This window comes from Taeniopygia guttata, chromosome 7, assembly GCF_048771995.1.
Source record: "Taeniopygia guttata chromosome 7, bTaeGut7.mat, whole genome shotgun sequence".
NCBI lineage: Eukaryota > Metazoa > Chordata > Aves > Passeriformes > Estrildidae > Taeniopygia > Taeniopygia guttata.
Window position 1 is genome coordinate 792,440 of NC_133032.1, and position 22,875 is coordinate 815,314.

Genomic DNA, 22,875 nt, shown 5'->3' on the forward strand with positions numbered 1-22,875 from the left:
ATGTATCATGGAATCAACACTTGCAAGAGCATCTTGGGCTTATGAGTGCTTCACTTGAAGCTTCAGTTCATCAAGCTGTGCATGAAAGACCTGTGGAAGGCAGACTGGGGCTCAGTGGAGTGTTCTAAAGCTCCTTTGTAGAATCAGAGAATAGTTTATGTTGGAAGAGACCTTAGAGGTCATCTAGTTCCAATCCCCTGCTCCAAACAGTTCCTGTGGCCCTGGCTAAGGATGCTTCCATGTGAATGCCACCTGCCTCAGGTGCACCAGGAACTTAAAACAGAACACCTTCCACTCTTGTTCCAGGTCTTGTTGAACCTGCTTCCCATTCCAGTCCTGAATTTTTAAAAATAATTTACACATACTCTGACAGCATCCAAGGGAATCACAGGCTATTCTTGCATTGCTCTGCAGAGTTTGTTCTACCAGCCTTTGAGAACTGATGTCCCCAGAGAAAACTCAGGTAAACCAGGCCAAGCACAACATCATACCTTGTTGTCCTGTGGGGCTCTCCTGAGATCATCCTGTTCTGCATCGTGTTTCTTTGGCCCTGACTGCAGCCAACTTGATTTACCCACCAAGGGCTATGAGCTGTCTCCCCTGGTGCTGTAGGACCATTGGGCTCTGGAGCACAATGTGTTCCTTGTAAGTGGATCTCCATGCAGACCAGCTTGCGAAGAAAAACAGACCAAGCCAGGGTTACTTCCATCCTCCTAATGCCTGCCCACAGTTAGGTCTTAAAAAAAAAAAAAAAAAAAAAGTTGTTGTTACAAGCACCTTGCTGACAACAAATCCTTTCTCATACATCCTCTTAGTACTGGTGCCTTCCCTCCAGCAATGTCAAATGGAAAGAGTAAGGTTTCAGGCTCTGTACCAAGAAATTCCTGTTTTGGAAAGGCCAGACACAACAGCTGGGAAATTTTTGGTTGTTGCTGCCTTGTGTCAGTTCTTGCCCATTCCTGGAGTGGGGTGTAATTTCTGAAGCCTAGCAGCATTTGAAGCAGGCTGAGCAATCTTTGAATAATATCTTGGCTGACATTTCCCAGAGGCAGGAGTGTGTACTAACACAGAGCTATATGTGTGTTTTATAGCTGTCTATATACACACAGGCCTGGGGGAGGAAAGGAGGGTAACTCAGCACGTCTGGCTTTCAAAATGCTGATTCAGGAGACTGGAAGCTACCCCCAGGTTGCTGTTCTAGCCAACCCTGCCCAGTTTTCATCTAAGATGAGTCTAGGGGAGCTGAGATGTCTGTTCAGGGTGAGGGTCCAGCCCCAAAAGCAGTGACTGCCAGCAGCACTGCTGGGCTGTAATTATGAACAGATTTGTTTTTGTGATATTCACATTCCCAATGCTCCCCCTGCCTTTTGCCCTCTCAGGGAGCTGTCTCCTCCTCCTCCTCCTCCTCCTCACATACATGCCGAGCCCCTGTGGGGACACACATTTCCATGGGCAGCAGCAGTGGAAACCAATGTCAGCCAGTCATCTCCTGGAAGCAGCCTCTTACTCTCTCCAGCACCATTGCAGCAGCAAGGGTTTTTTGTCCTCTCACAGATGACTTCCCCCTTGCATCCTGTCAGGAGTGACAAAAAGGTGTCATTTTGTCTGGTTTCTCCAGTGTGGCTGCCCACACACATTCCCACAATTGTTTCTTCCCCCAGACTCTTTGGAGACACACATGTGCACAGGGGAGGAGGGAATCCCCTTGTCTCCAGGAAAGGCAAGGGAAGCTGTCTGAGCATTTAGTCCCAGAAACTTCAGCACAGGGGGTGCAATCTGAACTGAGGCCTTGAGACTAATCACACCAAGCTCTGAGTGTTTGATCAGTCCTTCTCTGTCCTGCAGTTTAGGTGAGCTGTTAGCGGGCTTTGTCCTGGGGTTTTCATCCCAAGCATGCTCTGCCCCAGACAGGGATTATCCAACTGCACAAGCAGAATCAAGATGTGGAGTAGGAGAAAACTTCAGAATCACCTCCTGATAAAATATCTGAGGCATTTTGAATACACATCCATCTTTCCTGGCAAAGTCTTTGTATCTCAGATATTTTGCTTTAAGAAGTTCTTGGGCCTGAGCACAAGAAGGAACATTCCTCCTCTTCCTCCCACCCACCTGATCCAGCAGATGCAGCTGGTGGGGGCATTCCTTGCCCGTGGAATCTGGAAGGAGATCTGCAGCAAGTCACCAGTGCTGGATCTGCCTCTCTCCTGTGGGGATCAGGCCTCTGCTGAGGAAAAGCAGATAGGGTTTCACACAATTCAAAGCACATGTACAGTAAGTAAAGCTGTGCAAGCACTTTTCTTTCCTGGGGAAATTTTCCAAACGTATGTTTCAAAGGAATGTGAAAATATCCCCCCTCCTTCCTTGCTTGCTTCCTATAAGTCCAGCCCAATGTGGACAATCCCCTCAGACTCTGCTCCAAGAGGGATTTTGGGCTGGGAAGGGGTAGGGATGACAAGGCTGGGAATTCATGTCCTGAGCGGCCAGTGCAGAGCAGGCCCCTAGGAAAGGACTTATCAGTCATAAAAAACACTTAAGGTTAATCATACAGTGCTGCTGTGAGAAAACACACTGAGGCACTCAAATCCAGTGAAAATGGGTGTGTTTGGGGTTATTTCCCTCTATTTAAGCACCATCAGATGTTTGTGTCCTTCACAGACAATTCAACTTTTTGGACATCCCCTCCTCCTCCAGGAATGTCCACGCAAAAGGAAATTTCTCCATGGGAAGTAGTTTGTTTAAAAGCCAGTTTTCATGGGGGAGAAGAAAAGCAAAGCCTTGCCCAAACATTCTGACCAGCTGCTTTGTGCACGTACTGGCTGCAGTGGCTGGGGGCTGCACAGAGCTGCTAAAGACAGAGCTCCAGGGGGATGAGGCAAAGGTCTGGGGTCTCTAGCACAGAAATGACATGGACATGTTGGAGTGAGTCCAGAGAAGAGCCATGAAGATGATCAGAGGGATGGAGCAGCTCTGTTCTGCAGAAAGGCTGGGAGAATTGGGATTTTTCACACTGGAGAAGAGAAGGATTTGGGGTGACCTAATTGGGGCCGTCCAGTGCCTGAGGAGCTGACAAAAAAATGTGAAGAGAAACAACTTACAAGGGCCTGGAGTGACAGTGCAAGTGGGAATGGCTCCCCACTGCCAGAGGGCAGGGTTAGATCAGACACTGGGGAAAAATTCTTCCCTTTGAGGGCGGTGATGCCCTGGCACAGGGTGCCCAGAGAAGCTGCGGCTGCCCCTGGATCCCTGGACTTGTTCCAGGCCAGGCTGGATGGGGCTTGGAGCAACCTGGGATAGAGGAAGGTGTCCTTGCCCATGGCAGAGATGAGCTTTAATGTCCCTTCCAACCCAGACCACTCTGGGACTCTATGAGAATGTTTGGTGAGCAATGCCCAACCCTTCTGCAGGAGCTGAGCAGGGGAATCAGCTCTCAGGATGGTGCCCATGAACACGGGGCCAACATGCTCTGCTGATCCCATCATGGCTGCTCCCACATCCTGCACCCTTCCCTTGCTCTGAGAGAAACACAGATCTGCTGTGCTGAAGTGGGTATGCCCACGTGCACTGACACGTGAGTGTGTACGTGGATTAACAGACTCCGGTGTCCCCCACTCGTCCCCAGGGGCTGAGCATGGCCCTTGTCCAGGGTGAGGGATGCAAGAACCCTCAGGGCCACGTGGGAAGCAGCTATGCCTTGGGAAATGGCTGAAAACCCCATCTATATCCACAGCTTTGCACTACATATCCCCAACATTGAGGTGAGTCATTCCAGACAGACTTATCAAAGATGATTTCCCCTTTAACTCCAAAAGCATTTGCTGGTTATAATTACTCTTCTCTTAAAAAAAAAAAACAAAAAACCAAAACCAAAAAAAACCCCAGGGAAAACTCCAACCCACTGAGAAAAAGCATCCTCCTCCAAGCACTGTACACTTAAATTCATGGAGAAGGAATGACAAACTCCCAGTGGGAGTTTCTGGTGGGTCACCACATTAGGTTGTAGACTTTTGTATTCTCACAAATTGTCATGTAAAATGACATTGAGGGTCTGCATAAAGTTCCCATTATGGCCATTTTATTTCATATCTGGATTTAACCACTAAACCTACAGGTCAGCTTCCACAGAAGAAGAGCTATAGGTTTTTCAGGAGATTAAGTTCCAAAATCCTTCCCAGTGTCCCAGTCTGTGTGTGTGACCGAAACAAGCACCAGAGGTGAAGAGAAGGAATCAAATGTTTGAGCCTTATTCCCAGGGAATGTCACTCAGCAGAGCTGCTTAGTGTATTTGTGTCTATTTACACCCACTGAGGATCTAAAATTACAGTTTAAGCAGGAAGCTAAACCTGGAGTTTTTAACAAGCCTATGCAGTTGAATTTAATGCTCAGGAGCAGGGAGGACTATTCTGGTGCTAATTGGGAGGAGAGCTAGACTTGAGAAATTATAATAAGAGACAATTTTCACCTTATTATCCGCCTCAGGAAAACCAAGCCTTTTAAATATGCCTCAGGATAGAAGCCACAAAATGCTATTTAACATTGGAAAAGCCTTTCTGGAACTTACAGCAGCTTTCAGTCATGGAAAGGCAAAAATACATCCAGATCCTTTTTTTTTTTTTTTTTTTTTTTTTTTCAGACAACTCCAGATTAGAAACTCCTGACACCAAACCTGCCAAAATTGTCCAGACTTGCTCAAAATCACAAACAGAAATGAACAGCAGTCCCAGAAATGGGAAAGGCCAGAAGCCACTAAGCAGGAATCTACTTTTGTAACACGGAGCTTTCTTTGATCTCTTTTACAGGTAATGGGCAGACCTCAGGCTCAGCATCCCTTTGGGAGGGGTGAGAGAGGCACGAGCTGAGTGATCCTGCAGAATTCCCGGCATGGGGGAAATTAGGTGGGCAGCTGTGGAAAGACTTAGTGATGTGCTGAGGGCCAGGAGAGCTCTGCAAAGGAAATCTGCCTCTCCTAAGGGCACACAAATGCAGGAGCTGAGCTCCACATGGCCTGCAGGAAGGAACGTGAGCAGGAGCCAGGTGAAAGGCCTGACCTGTCATCAGCTCCCCCTCCCAGGGCCCAGGGCAGAGCAAAAGGAGATGTCAGGAGAGCTCCCAGCCCTCCCCATCCCTGCTGGCTGTGCCGGGGGCTGTGTCCCCTCTCAGCTCTGGAACCCGTGGCCCAGTCGTGCTGGCCGCTGCTCCAAAGCTCAGGTGCAGGGGGAGCAGGTGAACACAGGATTCCTGCAACCCCAGGCAAGGGAGCAGCTTCACTTCAAAGGGAAAACAGCAAGGTCCTGTCCCCAGCAACAGAACTGCTTCCCACTCTAGCATCATTTTTATAATCAGCTTTTTAACTGGAAACAGCCTTCCCTCTGCTACAGCTCTGCCCCTCCAAGCTTATTCCAGAGGGATCTGGTAAGGATTTGTCTGTATCTGAGCTCAACACACAACCCTCTGGCACAGAGGGAAAAAGCTTCCTTCAGTAGGTCACAACTAGATTTCAGTGTCAGCTTAGTTATTATTCACAACATCTCTGCCTGGAAATTTCTACAAACACAAGCAAAAAGTACCAGACTGTGCAGACAGCCATGCAAACTTCCAGGATGAAGTTTCTGTCTGTCCCACTCTTTCTGGAAGAGGCTGAAGGACCCCTTTTCTCACTGTGGTCCAAAAGTGAGATCCTAAATCAGCCAGGACCTGATGCAATTCCCAGGAATGAGATTTCCTTTAATTCATGGGCTCTTGTCTTTGCCCTCTCAGCAGTGTCTGCAGCAGAGTGCACTTCACAGCACAGCCTGATTCCTGAGTGATGCACAGAGTTCATAAATGCTCAATAGAGCTCCTTGAGCACATTACAGACAGGAAAATGATACACTACCGACAGCAAGCTGCTGGGTGCTACCCATTGATTACTCATTTATTAACCACCACCCCCCCACCACCCCCCCTGCACCTTCCAACCACTTAGAAATAAAAGACTTGCTATTAAAACTGAGCTCTTTTGAAAGCACAGAAGTGCACAGAGATGAAATTCCTTCCCAGACGTGGAGGTGACCTCTATTTACTATAAACATTATCCCACACTTAAATTTGGAAAAGAAACAAGGGTGAGGCAAGGAGTCCAGATTCCGGTCAGAGCTTCCCTGCAGCCGGAGGTGAGCTCTGGTCCAAGGCTTGCTCGAGCCCTCCTGCCTGCCTGCTTCCACGGGATCTTTGGATCAGTTTGTACATGTTTCAGACTGGGTGGGGGAAAGGTTCCTTTGCACAGACATCTGATGAGGCTTACTCACAAGTGTTACTCACCAGCCACTTGCTTGTGGGCAAGGAGAAGTTCAAGCCCCATTCTTTGCTCAGACCCAAGAAACAGCCACAAATCACCTTAAAGCGAAAGGGTTGGGTTCGACTCAAGATCATGTACCCTGTGGTTTGTATGAAAAAGCAACATCAGTTAGAAGGAATTTCTCTCAGCTGAAAGTCAGGAAAAACATTTTTTGCCACACAACCCCTCTGCAGCAGCACAAGCTTAAGCCAGGCCTCAGTGAAGAAAGATCCTACATCCCATTCCCTTTATGTGTGTGCTTGCAATTCCCAGTCAGGCTGTTGCATCCCACACTCACAAAAGTGAACAAAAGCTGATGCTGACAACTTGAAGTCTGAAGCTTCAAACACCTTGATTCCACGAGAGGGTCAAGAGGAAACCCAACTTGCTGCAGCCTGAAGGTCCTTTCATGTGAAGCAATTTCATGTCCAGGCCCTGCTGACTTTGGAAAACACCTGGATCTAGAGCCAGCTCAAAGCCCTGTCTATAAACACCCCCTGCAAACCCAAAGCTGAAGCCTGAAGGCACTGGTGTGACAGTCTGAGCTGAGAGAACTGGAGTGAGGATTCAGGTAGCCTGCAGGGTACACATTGTCCTTCTGACTGCCATGCCTCACCTTGAACAGCTTTTTCTTGAATCCAGCAGTATAAAGGTTCAGTAAATAAAAAAATAGCTAAAATCACTGGTCATTTAAGAACAATTAAAAGAAAGGGGAATATTATTTTACATATTCCTCGCCACTGTATAGACTCTGTTTCCTATTAAAGGCAACTGTGTGTAGTGTTTCCATTAAGATTCCACTTCCTGTTGTGCAATATGGAATGTTAAAAATCTCAATATCGCTTCAGAAGTTATTACAAACTCCAGAGAGTTTTCTATTCCCAAGAAATCTCTCCCAGTGGGAAGCTGGAATAGTTCCTGCAGAATTTACAGCAAATGCCTCAGACCCTATGTAATATTTATGGTGTCCCTCTCATCTTATCCAGGCTGTTTTGCTGCTCTGCTGCTGTGAAAGAAAAGCCTGTTTCAATGGTTCAGGGCTGTGACACTCACTTTGAAGGATATTGAAATGGATACAACAGCCACAGGAAATGTTCCAGTCTCACTGAGATACCTCAGAGAGGTTTTCAGTCAAATGAGAATTCACTAATCTGATTCCCAGGAAAAAAAAAAAAAAAAAAACAACTTAAAAATCACTGTAACATAATGAAGAAAGAGAAAGAAACATGACAGATCTGCATTCATGGCTTGCCAGATATGGATTCCATGAAAAACAGGAGAAAAATTCCCATTGACTTTCATGGGAATAGGATTTTGACCCTGAAGGTCTTCCATTCAAACAGAATGATGATGCATCTTTAAACCATGTGAGAATTAGGTGACATCCTAATTTATATTAAAAAGAAATCACTGTATGCTAGGATATATTTGCATGGCCACAGCTCACAGATACCACAGCCCTTCTTACAGAACCATAAATTGGGGCAGCAGAACAAGCCAGGTGGGGTCATCAGTGCTTCAGTTACTGAGTCAAGGGCAGAGGTGCCACCTCCAAACTGCTGCTCCAATATTGTTCCACATATTAAAGTGCCTGGGCTCTATCAGCTGCAGAATAAATGTCTGCTCCAGAGCTGTTCCCGCTTTGCTGCCTGTGGGAGAAATGAATGTACAGTGGCAATAGCTGTGTGTTCTAACCTGCCAGAAGAAGTGGAGATAAAGATGCCCCTTTGGGTTGAGCTTGGTACAAGATATAAATGACAAACAGATAATCAAACTGACAGAGAGGAGGGTTAGATGAGAGATTAGCAAGAAATTGTTCCCTGTGAGGATGGGGAGGCCCTGGCACACAGAAGCTGTGCCTGCCCCATAATCCCTGGCAGTGTTCAAGGCCAAGCTGGATTGGATTTAGAGCATCCTGGGATAGTGGAAGATGTCCCTGCCCATGGCAGAGGGTGAGACCTTTCCAACCCAAACCATTCTGTGATTCTCTTATTCAATGTGTGCATACTGACAACTCCTTCAGTGAATCCTTTTGCAGTCCTACATCCCAACCTAAACTTTCAGAACTAGAGGTCACAGCTCAAAGTCCATATTTAAGTCCCTAGACCAGACTAGGATTCCCATGTGCCAGGCACTCAGCAGCTTTCAGTCATCCAGAGGAAAGATGATGGGTACACAGTACTTTTTAAATACAAGTATTTTCTGTGGAGTTGTGAAGCCTGCAACTGCAGACAGCTCGTCCCAGAGGTGCTGGAGGCATCAGTCAAGTTGAAAGTTAGGGAAATGGGATGTGGCATCTGGATGAAAGGGATGAAATGAACAAAGATGGAGCCAGGGGCCAGAACTGAGTCCTGGCTGTGCAATCTGCTAGATGGGACATCAGCTCTCCGAGGGAATGGCCGGAGCCTGAGTCATTGCAAGGTGGTCTGAGCAAAGTCCTGGGAAACATTGCCAAGATCAACCTGCCCTGCTCTCTGTGGATGAGCGACTCAGCCCAACAGGGCAGCCCATGTCTCTTGCTGTCTCCACAAACAGAGAGGAGTTTATGTGGGAAGGAGGATCCCACATTAGCTGTATCCTTGAGGGCAGATTATAGTTCAGGAGACAAACAGTCCTAGGAGCGAGGAACAGCAGGAGTGCTAAGCCTGCATGGTCATTTTTAGCCTCCTTTGCATATTCACACGTACACAGGAAGAGAATTCATCACAGCAAATAAACCACAGCCCTGGCTTGGACATGGACAAACCTGGACGACTGGAGGGTGATGTTGCAGTGAAGGGAATCAAAATTTTAGTATGATGTCTCAAGAGACATTTAGAGTGGAGAAGATGGGAAACCCTTCATCCAGAGAGCACATTGATGGAAGATCCATGGGACAAAAAGAAATAGTAGCTGCTCCATATTGAAAAGCAGAGATACTGAGGGGAACAGTAAAAAGATTAAAGTCGGTGTCTGGTTTTATTTAACAACATCGTTAATTCCTTGAGAATCAAAATGAGTGAGTACATTCACATCTGAAATGACTTTGAGACACGCAGCCAACATCCGTATTGCACTGAGCACTCAGAAATATGAGGAGGAAACAGTGAAACAAGATTCAGTTCAGTATAGGGAATGCCAGAGAGGGAGAGTGATCCAAACTGCAGATACTCTGTGGAAGAAATACAATTTGAGAGCAGGGACTGGGGTGAAGGTTGTCCTCTGAGACATGGATTTATAAAACAGTAAGGCAAGACAGCCCTAATAAATTGGACATAGCTACTGTGTGCACCAGAGAAGGAGCATCTCTGGCAGAGGGATCACTAGTGAGATTACAGGGATATTACTGATGAATTCAAACTTAAATGGAAAAGAAGAAGAAAAGGCAGGCAAGAATGACAGGAATGATTAAGGGATATGTGAATATAACTTTAAGGCTCATTGAAATAAATTTAGAAAACTCCTAACAGAAGACAAAATTATCTTTTACTTTAAAAACATCAATAATCCCTCATTAGAAACAAAGTATTTGTTGAGAAAAATGTGCTCAAAAGCTCAGGATTTCATAAACCTAGTACAAGATGCAGATATTTCCATAAAATGGCAACAACCACAGTGCAGAGACACATTCATAGAGATACTAAAGACAAGTATCAAATCCTGGTATCCAAAATGAGTCCTTAGCCAGGATAAATGCCTGTTTACCTATTCCCTGGGTTTTAAGAGGGAATATGTGAATTTACTATTTGGGAGATATGGGGGAAAGCTGAATTTAAGGAGAAATGGCCTCTCTTTGCATATGAGAGCTACTCCTGGTTTGTTTATATTTCCCTTTCCTGGGATGATTTCAAATGAGTTTGCTGCTCATGGCTGTCGGCTGTAGTCGGAGCGTGCAGTGAAAAGGAATTGATAAAAATGCCACTTGGGATTTCCATGCTAAATATCAGAGCATTCCCCTCATGTCGAGCAGCCTGATTAGACCAGACAAAGCACTTGAAGAACAGAAGTCTAATGCAGGAAGCAAGTCTGTGTGGAAGGAGGCAAAGACAGGCCTGGCTCACATCACCAGCAAATCCTGCACCCCCAGGAATCCTGGATTTCTCCATGGAAGTGATACCTTAGGTTTTAAGCTTTTCTGTTCTGTTCGGGCGTGCAGCTTTTAGCTTTATATTAAGTGTTCCTGGGATCTTTTCACAGGGTGGTGAAGACAAAACAATCCTATTCTAGCTGGAGAGTCAAGGACAATCTCTTCAAACTTCAGGACCAAAGCATAAACAACACGAGAACAGGAGGGCGGGCAAGCAAGCAAGGAGGATGAAACTTCATCATTTGAAACTATTAATTGGACAGTTAACTCCTGTATGCAAATGGACTAAAACTTATAAAAATGTGAGATCTTGTGACCAAGCCCTCTTTTGCTTCCATCTTGGAGCCATCCAGGCAGAGCCATAGCTGCTTGAACAACACGGTGTATCCTATCTTTCCTGCACGATGTTAGGGAATTTCTTGTGGGACTAATGGCTTGATCGTCAGCCAGAGAGGGGCTGAATTCATCACGAATTCCTCTCACACCTCATTACCGCCCCGCCACCCCGGGCTGCCTCTTTTTATTTAAGTGGAGCTCCTCAAGTCGGAGGATGCTCGTTAGGAGCCGGCTACGATAAACACAGCACTTGTGCACTTGCCTAATTTGGTACCTCTGATGAGCCAGAACTTAATAAATGCAAACTGCTACCCAAATTACTTAGATTTGTTCAGTCACTTTCTGTCTTCCTCAGCATATTCTGTGGGTTGATCTCATGACATTCTCCTTCATGCCAGGTTTTTTTGTCTATCTGAACTTTCTTTTTCCACTAGAAGCCTCCAAGCTGGGCTCCTCTCAGACACTTTGCATATATTATTTCACTGCTTCAGTGGAATGGTTCAAATTATAATTTTCCAGCTGAGATACAAAGACTAATTCATTCAAGACCACCTTTTTTTTGTGCGTGTGTGTATGTGTGTGTGACAGTGTAGAGTTCTCCGTGGCCCTTGAGGAACTAAAATGCACCCAAAGTGCTCTGGGAAAATTTGGAGCAAGACAGAGAAAGCAATTTGTGGAGCAAAGTCATGTGCTATCAAGTGTATCCCATGCACTCTTTGGGGATGAGCTGATTGTCTCTGGATGGTGGGAGAGAGGACAAGAAACCAGACACAGAGAATGCTGATTGACAAATACAAACAAGAAACCAGACACAGAATGCTGATTGACAAATACAAATCTGGGCTGAAATCCTCTGCTGATACTGATCAAATCAAATCCACAGCAGGAGTCAATACCAAGAAACTGGCTGCTCATTTTTGTGGCTAAGCATCCAGCAGTGAGCACCAGCGTTATGCTGGGGAGCCCAGGAAGGGATGTGCATCCTTCTCTTTGTTCCTGGTCTGAGTAAGGCCGGAACCACCAGGAGCACTGCATTCACTTCTGGGATCCCCAGCAGAGCCCAGAGCAGGTCACAGAAATGATCAGAGGGATGGAGCACCTCTGCTATGAGGAAAGGCTGAGACAATTGGCAATATTCAGCCTGGAAAAGAAAAAGGGGACCTCACTGTGGCCTTTCAGCTCTGAAAGGGGGCCTGTAAGAGAAATGGAGATGGACTTTTTAGCAGGGCCTCTTGCTTTGGGACAAAGGGGGATGGTTCTAAACTGAAGGACAATCAGTTTAGATTAGATATAAGGAGGAAGTTTTTAACCATGAGGCCCTGGCACAGGTTGCCCAGAGAAGTTGTGGCTGCCCCATCCCTGCAAGTGTGCAAGGTCAGGCTGGACAGAGCTCTCAGCAACCTCATCTAGTATAAAATGTCCCTGCTCACTGCAGGGGGTGGGACTGAATGACCTTTGAAGGTCCTTTCCTACCCAAAATATTCTGGGATTTTGTGATCTCCGCTCTGGTGTTTGTTCCAGGGGTGATCTCACCTCCAGCTCTTGGGAAACCAGGCTTAGGGGCCTTGTCCATTTTTCCTGGGATGGACAAACTGGATAGGGAGGGCTGGTGACATGCCATGAGGCCTCTGGATACAGCAGAGTGCGTCACCATCTGAGTGTCAGCATGCAGGTTTAGAGTTCCAGGGACTGTTCCATGGCTGTAATCCCAGAGAAGTCATTCAGGGCAACTGAGAAATGGGCCAGGTAGGTGCCTGAAATGAAGATGGAAGTGTCTCTCATTGCCTTGGCCCCACATTCCTGCCTAGCCTGGAAGGACATCAGGGAGATCATCCATGAGAGCACGACTGGCAAACAGAGAAACAGTGTGGGCAGTCGGATGTCACAGGACAAAGGGAGACACATGGGAAAGGCTGAATCCATCTTTATTTCTACCATTCCATGGCCATAATCCTGACATTTGACAAGTAGCTCAAATTCACTTAGTGTAATGTTATAAAGTAAATCGCTTTGATCCGGTGTGTTTAATTCAAAGTACTTACATGTTATTTATTCTTTTAGTGTGAGGAACAGACTGCACTTTCTTTAATAATGTCTAAGAAATAAGGATTTCCAATCCCCACACAGAGCAAAATTCATACCAGCAATACAACTGTGAAAAGTGATTTCCTCGAACCTGTTTTCATGCAGAAAAAACAATTCCTGTGCCTCAGGAATCAGTGTGGCCTTGTATTGAAATATAGTGCATCAAATAACTGGAAGAATATTTGGAAAATTAACTCATGAATGACTCGTGAAGTAGAGAAATTGGTAAGTACTCAGTCACAGCAACAGTAAAGAATTGATATGATGATAAAAATAATGGAGAATATATTAAGGGCCTCAGGGGAAAAAAAGAAAAAAGGAGAAAAAGAAGGAATTAATTTGCAAGATATGATTGTTTTTGAAACGTTTGCCTAGCAACAGCCCAACAAATGCTCCAAGTATCACTGTATTTCATATTCTCACAGCAATACCACATCAAGTTTCAACACAAGCCAGCCCTGAAATCCACCCTGGTGACCTCAGCTGCCCTGCTCTGGTGCTTGGGCATCTCGCAGCTCACACCCTTCCCGAGCCCTGGCCGATTACAGCCCCGGCTGGCCATGGCAGGGCACAGAGTGCATCTGTTTCCGCTATCCTACATTGCAACAATCTGTTCCCCACTTTCTGTTGCCTGGCACTACGGAAGAAAACAGCTCAATGTGCCAATTTCCTTGTCTGTGCCCTGGTGGCAGCGGGTGGTGCCTACTTCTGCCCACTCAGATCTGCCTGACCTTACTTTCCCCACACACCATCTGAGCTGGAGAAGTCAAAGTCAGGTCAAGTTCTTGTGTTCCAAGCCCAGGTAAAATCTCTTCCTCACAGAGTTCTGTTTATTTTCCCATCGTCTCACTCATGGCTTTGCTTTTCAGAGCAGACCTGAAAATTTGAGTCTAACAGCAGAAACAATTCAGGGGATTTAAACAAAGTCCAATGAACTGCTGGGAAAGGAAAAGTGCCAATCTGCTGGAAATTTAGCCTGTCAGAAATAAGGCTCAGATCCATTTGTGTCCCTGCTATGCCACAGAGCTCGGATGTAAGTGAGAACAGTTTTCAGCATAAACAGTGGCCATGCTGTGAGAAGCAGAGTTGTGTACATGGAGGGAAGGCTTGGGATGGCACATGGCTCCCTTGAGTTCTGAGCCTGCTGTTTCCACAGTTATACCACTATTTTCAAAAAGCGGGTGGATTTAGGTGCTCCTGTCTCTCAGCAATGGTGTTTGTTCCTGAAGATGAGCTCAGGCTCCTGGATTGCCTGCTAAGCCCTGTCCTCAGAGGGAGCTGGGAGACCCTGGTGCTGTGGAGGCATTATCTCAGGAGAACAGCAGCTCCTGCTGCACTCTGAACTCCGAGGCAGCTGTGACCAAGAAGCCTTCATCCAGACACACCTCTCCAGTCTACTCTCTTGTACCCTTGGCCACTAGAGCAGCAGGTCTCATGGCAGGCAGCAGGGACAGCACAGCCTCACCACCCCAGAAATGGACACGAGCACATTCTGTCTCCTGCCAATGTGGCTCTGGAGAGGTGACCTCTGCCAGAGGGATGAGGCAAACAGCCAGGCAGGTACAGCTTTAATCAGGTGCCCTTTTGAGGCAAAAGGCCCTCATTTCATCACCTGTGTCACTTTGAAATTTGGGCAGGCTTCAAGCAGAGAAGTGGGCACCAAACACGAGGCAGCTCCATGTACCTGCTATGCCTGGCAGCTCTGCTGTACTCAGTAGTGCACCTGAGTGTGTACTCCAGCTGGAGATCCTTTGCCAGGAAAAATTTTGTCCCCAGCAGGAGGGCCAGGCAGTGCAATTAGATCAGCTAACCCTTAAATTACAGACAAAGCCCAGGCCAAGGCCACCCAGGAGCAATTTTGAACTGAGAGTAGTTCAGCAGCTGTCCTTGGGTGACTGCAAACTGCTTTTATGAGCGCAGTTGCAGGAAGCAGGGACTGCACATCATCACCTCTGTTTTCCAGGTCCAGGTCCTGCAGGCCTTGGTTTCATGGTAACTGGAAACAGATCTTTGTTGTTGCATTTGTGCATTTGTGTTGATCTAACACAACCCCTTTTCTGTTAAAATTACCTAGACTATATGAGGTAGAATTTAGTCTCACATCCTGCTTTTACGTATGTCAGAACACACCCAATTCCTATCACAGCATAACATTTACCAATATGGAGCTCACCCAGCAGCATTTTTAGAACATTTCTGAGATAGAAAAATTACTTTACATGGAATCACCTTGCTGTCATCATATTTAATCTAGTGCTGGGAACCTGAGACATCACAGTTCTCACATCCCTATCACAGATCAGATGCAGAGGGATCAGTGCATCAATGGCCCATCAGCTGCTGCCTGCAAAGCACACTGAGGCCCACAGAGGAAAGCATGGCAGTGACAAGTGTTATTTATTAATCTATGACTTAATAACCCTTTATTTTGCAGCATGTCTCTGACTTTGGCCATCACACCCTTCCCACCTCCCCATTCCAAACCACAGAGGGTTGCGATACAGAATACATCTGTTTCCTGTTTCAGAAATTGCAATTACACATTTACAACCAGCACATTTACAACCAGCACCCTCATCTGAGATTCAGAGGCAAGCAGTCTGTATTTACAAGTATTATGTGCTCCTGAACCTATTAGGCTCCTCTGCATTTCACTGCCTGCTGAAAATGCAGAATAGACAAATACAGGAGAAAGAACATTCCCGTTCCTCTTTTTCTCTTACTGCTATTAAAATTAAATAGGTGTTTGGGATAATCTATCTAACAGAAATAAGTAATTGTAATGACACAGGGAGAAAAGACAATTATTTAAATTGGTCATAAATGTTCTTTACTAAGATATTATTATTATTATTATTATTATTATTAGTCATGAGAACCTGTAAGCCAAGTAAGGGTATGTGCTGGCTTCACTACTTCACTGAATCAAGGCCAGGGGGTAAAACCCTGGCCAAAAGAAACCAGTTGTTAGAAGGCCCCTGTGCCTTGGCTCCAGGCTCCATCACACACCTACAGGTTTTGTGCAGTGCAGCTCCTCAGGCTCCTCAGATGCTCTGGGACAAAGCCTGGCCAGCCCACAGTTTAGGCTTTCCATCACCTGCTGACACATTGGATGGAAGCTCTGCCTCCTGCCATTCTGGTAGGCAGTGAGGCTGAGGGAATTGCATCCCTTTGACCACTCCTCTCCCTCTGCCTCCTAAAGTTAAACAGCTTGTGACTGATGGGCCCAGCCCTGTGCTCAGGGATAAACATTGGTGAAAGTATTTGCAGACACAGGACCATAATCTTGAGACCAGCACTGATCCCAGATATGTTTTTGTTTACGAGTGGCAGTCCTGGGGAATGACTGAAATCCCAAGGGAAAAGCCCGTGTTTCAAGATGCTTGCAACATCTTATCCCCCAGCCTGACTCAAGTGAGCAGCCTGACTTGCCAGAGCAATCAGTATGTACTACAGAGCTAAAATCGCACACTGATGTAGGATGGATACGTTTTGCAAGCAGAGTTGGGAGTTGGAAACATGCAGACCTGCAAAATGCTGGCACTTTGCAGGCTGAGAATTTGCAAATACTTTGGCCAGCTCTGGGCTCATCCATGGTGAAATCTTGTGTGGACTGGCTGTGTAAGAAAAGAGAAAACAGAAAGACTCCTGCACAGGCGTGCTGCTGCTTGAGCACGTGAATCACCTGTCTCCTTGGCTCATTACTTGGCATATTCCCTTCTCCTTGCTAGAGCACCAAATGTAAATACCTTGATTGCTCATGAGCTCCTTGGTGTGCCAGTCTGCAGGGGATCAGCTCTCTGCTACCAGCTCTTCCCTCTCCAATTCTTTCTTTGAGCTCCTGAGTGCAAAACAAGGTCTTCCAAAAGAGATGCTGCTGCCCAAATGTGGAATAGGAACCAAACCTCTGAACCTCCGGCGCACACAGTATATACATCCTGCTTTCCCCCCTCCAGAACGTGCATCTATACTATTTATAAATAATATAAGCTATGACACCTTAGCTTTTAGCTTGGAAAACAGTGGCCTGGATTTTCAGGGTGGTTTAAACCTCAGCACACACATCAACACAATGGCCAGCACACACAGCTTCCTGTAAGGGTCTAATTTCTAGATTAGAGGGAATTTTAGCAGGCACTTCCCAGCCTCAGAGTCACAGTGCTGCAACACTGACAAACCCATCAAGAGAACGGGCAACTGGAGGGATTCCTGAATTGCAGGAGCTCACCTGTTTTTCCTGGGCCAGCAGCCAGAGCTTGGGAGCTCCAAAAGTTAGCTTGGTATGTTTACAGGGAGATCTGCTGCTCGCACAATTTGCTGATGTTTCCCAGGCTGCTTCGCAGATGTGACAGGGCTAAGGAGAGGCCCCTGGAGACCCAACTCACCTACAAAAAATGCTCATTTTTGCAGCGGCTCTTTCCCTTTGGGACAGCTCATGGCTTGGATGGGTGCGCTGTTCCCTGAGTAAAAGCATGTCTGGATGACTGAGCCCAGAGAGTTACACCCAGCTGGTGACTGCTCAGCAGGGCTCAGTCTTGGGGCAGTTCTGTTTAATACCTTTGCTGACAACCCAGACAAGGGGATTGAGGGCACCCTCAGTAAGTCTGAACCAAGCTGGGCAGGAGTGTTAATCTGCTGGAGGGCAGGAGCTTGGACTACTCTGATTTTAAGCTTTATTTCAAGAGGCCATAGCAGATTAGGGTGAGGAAAAGAGAAAGCATTGTGTAAGATCAGCATTAATTCCAAGAGAAGGAAGGGGGGAATCCTGATGTGCGTTTCGTCTGCCACAATCAGGAAGTGCTGCAGACATCTCCTCAGCATCATCTGCTGTCCTTATTTCTTCTCGGGGTTGAGGCACACTGGAGACAAAAGATTTTGCAGCCCCAGCAGAAATGTTTGTGGAATGTTTATCTGATCAGCTAAAGCCTTTGAAGGCTTGCTTTGGTAAAGAGTTGTAACACTTCATCATTCAGATGCAACTGAAACATTCAGTGTCTCCTTTTTGCAAGAGAGGCTTTTTTTTAGGGCAGCAAATTGGTGTTTTGTACCAACAGCAAGAGCTGGGATGAAGTCAGGGTACCACAGTTCATGGAATTATTTATTTTTCCAGACAAAGCTAGAAATGGGGCTACATGCTGTTTCATGTTTGTCAGACACACTGCACTGTACACCAAACAAGCAGTCCCTGAAAGGAAAAAGAGTCCCCAAACCCCAATTTTGCTGCTGACTGTGCAGTGAGATGTAAGCTCCCTCCTTATGCTCTGCATGGAAAGAAAACCTGATGCTGGTTACTCCTTTCTGCATCACAAAGGAGACTGCACAAAAGGGAAAAAGCATCTCTGCTAAGAGTAAGACTGCTGGCTGTTCAGCATGGAAAAAGTGATGTCAGAGACACAAAAGTAGTTTGGGAAGAGCCAGATTGTTGGCCTGCTCCACAGCTTGGGAGTAACCCCTGGGCAGCCAGGCTCTGCTTCCTGCCCTATCACATGTGATGGGGTGAAATTAAAGCAAGCCTCATTATCGTCCTTTAACACCACTTAGCACATCCCAGTTTTGAGGCTACCAGAGAGATACATGGAAAGGTCTTGGTGTGACCAGTCTCCAAGCTGGACAGTTACAGCTCACATGGAGCAGGGCTGTGTGGGTCTACACAGTCATGTTCTGTGGTCAGGGTTACATTTGCAATCGTGTTTCCTAGTGCTTTCTCTGCCTGGATTCCAGGTGTTTCTACAAGCTTGGCTGCTTGATACATTGCAAAGGTCAAACACTTCTGGTTTTCCCTATGATGCCCAGCAGGGACACTTGAGACACCCTAAATGGCAGCTGAACTGAGCTCACCTTTCTGACCACTGCTCCAGCTGCTTTCAGCTTTCTCCCCAAGCTAAATCGTTGATCACAAGAGTTCTCTGTGCCTGCAGGTGCTACATATTCATTCATGTCATCTCAAAGACCACGAGCTCAGACGTATGTCAGGCTGAAATTCCAGTTTCAAGGGGAAAAACAAACCTCAGGGAGATTATAATGTGCCTGCTCCTACTTCTAACCACTTGGAAAATACCATTTTGTCACAGGACATCAGCTCACCATTCTGAGCTACAGCAGATTTGCTTTTAAAGCCCATCTGCCCTCGAGTCCATTTTTGTCCAGGACATGTGCCCTGTTCTGAGCTCAGCTGGGCAGTGGTGGGGCCATATCAATACTTCAGCTTGAAGCCAGCCCCTTCTAAAGCTCAGTTCTGCAGCAGAGGCTTAATCTAGGCTGGGTCCAGCCTAGCAGTTCCTGAATTGTCAGCAGAAAAATGCACACCATGCACATAGAAGACTGGTGGTGGGAAAGTCTCCTAAAAACAACTGATGGTCCCTGTAACTTCCACTAGCAATAACTTGCTTCAGTGCAATTAATTCCTGTAAATCTCCTGATGATACCAGCTATCTCCTACAGACTCTGCTGTAGTCTCCTCTAATCTTCAACTGCAGAAAGAATTTTCTTTATAACTTTCTTGTCTCTATGGGGAACATTGTCATTTCTGCTTTCTGACTTTCAGTGTCACAGAGTTGCTCCAAACCTTCTCCCAAGTCTCTTTCCTCTCACCTTACTTTTTTTTTCTTTCCTTATTTTTAAAACTTTTTTTAGGCTTTTAGTTGCATTGCTCCTGGTATTGCTTCATCTGTGCAACTTTTGTTGCTGAAGCAAATGGGGCTGGAGCTTGAGCAATGCAAGTTCAGAGCAAGAAATGAGATAACTGAGGCAGGAATGAGACAAGGCAATGTCCTGCTCTTGCGAAAGAGAAATATAAAATATAAATTTCTGAGGCTGCAAACAAGCCCGTTATGCTGGATCAAACCACAGCATTACAGGCTGCAGCAAAGGATGCTTTCAACATTTTCAGGGCTGTGGTGTTTAGGATTAATTTAGGATATTTTGCTTTTGCCATGATTTGAAATCTTTCATACCGCCACAAGGCAAAGAGCAACAACTGTGTATTTTAATCTTTGCAGTTCCTCAAAGATATTGAAATGTTTGAAATCCACTGCACTCCACGGGATGCTTGAAAGTATTCCTTTAAAAGGAAATTATGGTTGAGATATCAATGTCAATACAGTGATAGCTCCGCTAAAGTTCCACTAGCTACAAAGCTACAAAGAAAATGTTTATTTTATGTATCCTTCCATGATTCTTTGAATGCACTGAGCATTATAAATGCTTCCAGGAAAAATTACTGTTTATTTACAAGTTTTATTAGCACAGTACCACATGACCTGATGTTAATGGGCTGGGGGGACTAGAAAGAGACAAAACCATTTTTCTTGGAGAAGAATAAAATATAAAGGGACAAAATATGATTTAGATGATAAGCTGAAGCCCAGAGAAATGGAGGAATCTGCCCAAAGTCCCACAGACACAGATGATCCTACATTTGCACATTCTTACTCTGACTTACGTCTGGGGTGAGCACCATGGGTATTTCCTAGGGAGAACTTTGGCCCCATTAGCTTAGATTTTAGAAAATCTCAAGCTATGCTAATTAATTAATTAATTGCCCCTGTACTATATACAGGATGAGGAGCCATTAAAATGAGCACAGCCTACAATTTTGCTCTAGAGTTATGTGTCTGCAGGGCCCATCAGAAGTGCTGCATTGTTTTTTCTTGCAGCCACGATGCAGGAATTAATACTGGACTATGAACTTTCCAAATTCACTCACAATCTGATCTCTGCAAAGCAGATCCCTACAGATAACTCTTTCTTCTTATAAACCATGTTCCAAGTTCCCTAAGAAAGAAATCAAGGTAAACCAATCATATTTTTTTCTAACTTCTACCCAGTTTTTTTTTGAGTTTCTATATTGAGTTTTAGACATCAGTTAATGTCACGAGTATGATGACATCTATCAGTATGATTTGCCATTTGACTTGAACTTTGAGTAAAAAGTCTTTCTGTCCCATATCCCATATCCTTGTGTTTTGATTATCGACAATATGGAGGAAAATAAAAATAAAATAAATGTTTCTGCCCCTTTTTCCACTGGTGTATGGATGAACATCCTAAAGTGTAACACAACTATGGACAACCATGTGTGGGAAGGAAGTAGGAACAAGCAGTACTTGTGAGTGGGTGATTTTAACTCGAGTGAAACATCCTTTTCTTATCTATACCCCCTGCTGAATTCTCTTTGGCTCAAACCACCCCCACGAGGCTTTGCTGTGTGGGGAGGCTGAAGTCAGGGTTCAAACTCAGGCTAAAAGTGCAGTGGAAATTCACCCTGAACAATTCAGAAAACTTTAGATTTTTGGCATCCACATTTCTAAGATGTCATGAGCTATCTCAGTTATGCTGGGGAAAAAAAAATAACCAAAGGAAAAATAAGAAAAGAAAAAATATTTCTGATGTTGCCAGTACTGGAGACCAAGCAGAAAATCTTTTTCTTTTTTTTTTTCTGGTAGTACAAAAACACTTGTCTGCATTTTTTTCAGAGAAAATGCTGCTCTCTGTTGTTGGGTGCAGCAGAGGGAATTTTTTTTCTCACTGTAGCACTACCCTGCTTTGCACAAAGCATCCTGATACAGCTACAGGTAGGATGAACCTCATCTTCTTCTGCAGGCATCTCTGCACTGGGAATATCCCCCACAGAATTAAAGAACTGCTCTCAGCTTCGCTTGAGCACAAATTATACTCATTTCTAGAAGTTAATGCCCATTTCTGTGGGGAAACTGCCCATTTTTCCCTGCAGAGCATGGCCAGTCCCTGCCACCGAGGAACACGATTAACCTGACAGCTTAGCAGGGATAGAAGGAAATTATGGATGACAATTATATCCAGAGTTATCTAAATCAAGCAGAAGCACTTGGGAAAGTTATAATGCATAATTCAGGTTGAAACTGACCTTTAACTACTGCAGGCTGAAATCTTTTTCTGAAGCAGGATATCTTGAGAACTGGTTCATAAAGAGCTTTCTGCACATTTCTCTGATGCCCTGAGCAAAAACACACTCTGGTAAACAAGAAACCAGCTCCGGGAACTGTTGGCCTAATCTGGACTTGCAGCCCCTGATTGTTAAAAGTTTCAGGTGAATATATGTGTGTAGTTTAGGAGAGAAAATGAAGGACAGATGCTGCTAAGATCTTACAGGCAATCAGGATATCATTACCAGAGCTGTAGTCAAGTTAAACTGTTGCTATTCTCAGTTTTATTTGGATTTTACTTTAATCCCACAGAATCCAATAAATATACCTTCTTGGAAAATATAATATGAAAGGATCCTATTGAAGCACCTGCTGTCCTTGCCAGTAAGCTGTAAAAGAGGGAAAGACATTTGGAAACTAGTGTTCAGAGACTGGGCAGGAGGACTGGAAACTTTGCGGAGATGCTGCTGTGTTGTCCTGTTTATCTTCTTTCCCTCTTCTTGCTCAGCTGGCCAGCAGTTAAGGAGAAGTATTTTGCCTCTTGTGAGTCATACTTACCAGAAACATTTTGCTTTGGGCATCTCCTTGTTGCCACAATACTGGTCCCCCTTCTTTCTGTATTTCCCATTTAAATGGAAAGACACCAACTACTCTTTGGAAATATTACATGCTCTTGTATGAAGAGCACTACATTGGGCATGTCCAAATCTTTCCATTACAGCAATCCAGGAACAACTGCAAATAACATTTGTAATCAGAGTAGGACCATAAGATGAGTCACTGATGTCTGAGAAGTTCCTGACTATGGCAATTCATGGGGAGGGGGTGGTTAAAGAGAGGGACAAAAGGAAGTTTGGCTCTGATCCAGACTCATATCTCTGCTGGAAGAGCAGGAGAAATAATAAAACCTTTCCAAAAACACCACATGGGAAAATAGCCATAGTTTTCTCCAATCTTTTCTATCCTGTGGGGCAGAGAAGTAGACTCGGGAGAGGAACTCTCACCACATACAATCAGCTGTTCCAAGAGGTTTCTAAGAGGGTCAAAGATTATGCTTCCAGTGGAATGTGGTGGAGGAGGAAGTGAGTGGCCGTGCTGCCCTGTCTCTGCCCTGTCTCTGCCCTGTCTCTGCCCTGTAGGACCTCCTTGAGCTCCTTGAACAGGGTGTGCCC

General features: G+C 45.5%; 1 long non-coding RNA gene across 2 annotated transcripts; it reads right to left on the reverse strand.

Moving 5' to 3' along the window:
* Positions 1 to 600: 600 nt before the first annotated feature.
* LOC140684529 (uncharacterized) lies at positions 601 to 6,416 on the reverse strand. Of its 2 annotated transcripts, none has more exons than XR_012056904.1 (3): positions 6,298 to 6,416; positions 2,110 to 2,221; positions 601 to 736 (listed from the first exon to the last, which is right to left on the reverse strand). It is a non-coding gene; the product is annotated as an uncharacterized lncRNA (long non-coding RNA). The 2 variants fall into 2 exon arrangements; XR_012056903.1 differs by having other exon boundaries at positions 2,110 to 2,224.
* Between the last annotated feature and the right edge of the window lie 16,459 nt (positions 6,417 to 22,875).